We start from the raw sequence: 1,798 nt of genomic DNA, 5'->3' as shown, positions 1-1,798 counted from the left end.
AAAAGAGAATAGCATAAGTCTGTAGACCTCAGGGTCAACCCCATTAGTCTTGACAGTGTCACAGATTTGCAAGAACTCAGCCAAAAACTGATGAGGATCTTCCAATGGAAGTCCATGGAACTTGCAATTCTGTTGCATTAGAGAAACTAATTGAGGCTTAAACTCAAAGTTGTTTGCTCCAATGGCAGGGATAGAGATGCTTCTCCCATAGAAATCGGGAGTAGGTGCAGTAAAGTCACCCAGCACCTTCCTTGCATTGTTGGCATTGTTGTTTTCAGCTGCCATGTGTTCTTCTTCTTTGAAGAATTCGGTCAGGTCCTCTAAAGAGAGTTGTGCTTTGGCTTCTCTTAGCTTTATCTTCAAGGTCCTTTTAGGTTCAGGATCAGGCTCAACAAGAATGCTTTTGTCTTTGCTCCTGCTCATAAGAAAGAGAAGGGAACAAGAAAATGTGGAATCCTCTATGTCACAGTATAGAGATTCCTTTAGGTGTCAGAGGAAAAGAAGAGTAGAAGACAGAAGTAGAAAATTCAAACTTATCAAAGAAGATGGAGTTCGAATTTTGCATTAAGGGATAGTGTTAGTCCATAAATAGAAGGATGTGAGAAGGAGGGAAGTAATTTTCGAAAATTAAGTAAAAGATTTTGAAAATATTTTTGAAAAACACTACTTGATTTTCGAAAATGAAAGTGGAAAAGGAATCAAGTGATTTTTGAAAAAGATTTTGAAATTAGAAATCAAAAAGATTTGATTGAAAACTGTTTTGAAAAAGATGTGGTTAAGAGGATATGATTGGTTTTAAAAAATGTGATTGAGAATATATGATTTGAAAAACATTTTAAAAAGATTTGATTTTGAAAATTAAAAACTTGACTAACAAGAAAAGATATGATTCAAACATTAAACCTTTCTCAACAGAAAAGGCAACATACTTGAAATGTTGAATCAAATCATTAATTGGTAGCAAGTATCTTTGAAAAATGAAAGAAATTGATTTTGAAAAAGATTTGATTGAAAAAATTGATTTGAAAACAAAATCTTCCCCCTTTAGCCATCCTGGCGTTAAACGCCCAGAATGGTGCACATTCTGGCGTTTAACGCCCAAAATACTACCCTTTTGGGCGTTAAACGCCCAACCAGGTACCCTGGCTGGCGTTTAAACGCCAGTCTGTCCTTCTTCACTGGGCTTTTTGAACGCCCAGCTTTTTCTGTGCAATTCCTCTGCTGTATGTTCTGAATCTTCAATTCTCTGTTTTATTGACTTGAAAAGACACAAATTAAAAATATTTTTGGATTTTTAATAATAAGGAAAAATCAAAATGCAACAAGAATCAAATAACAATGCATGCAAGACACCAAACTTAGCAGTTTGTACACTACTGACACTAACAAAATGAGAATGCATATGAGACACACAAAACACTCAAGTCAATAGAATTTAAAGATCAGAGCACGAAAAATCATCAAGGATTATTTGAAGATTCTTAAGACACATGCATGAATGCAATAAGAACAGAAACATGCAATTGACACCAAACTTAACATGAGACTCTAGACTCAAACAAGAAATATTTTTGGATTTTATGATTTTGTGATTTTTTTTGTGTTTTTCGAAAATTAAGTGGAAAAAGATATCAAAATTCTCAATGAGAATTCCAGGAATCAGTGCAATGCTAGTCTAAGACTCCGGTCCAGGAATTAGACATGGCTTCACAGCCAGCCAAGCTTTCAAAGAAAGCTTCGGTCCAAAACACTAGACATGGCCAGAGGCCAGCCAAGCCTTAGCAGATCACTGCTCCAA

This window comes from Arachis duranensis, chromosome 10, assembly GCF_000817695.3.
Source record: "Arachis duranensis cultivar V14167 chromosome 10, aradu.V14167.gnm2.J7QH, whole genome shotgun sequence".
In the NCBI taxonomy this organism is placed as follows: domain Eukaryota; kingdom Viridiplantae; phylum Streptophyta; class Magnoliopsida; order Fabales; family Fabaceae; genus Arachis; species Arachis duranensis.
Note: the sequence above shows the minus strand (reverse complement) of the source record.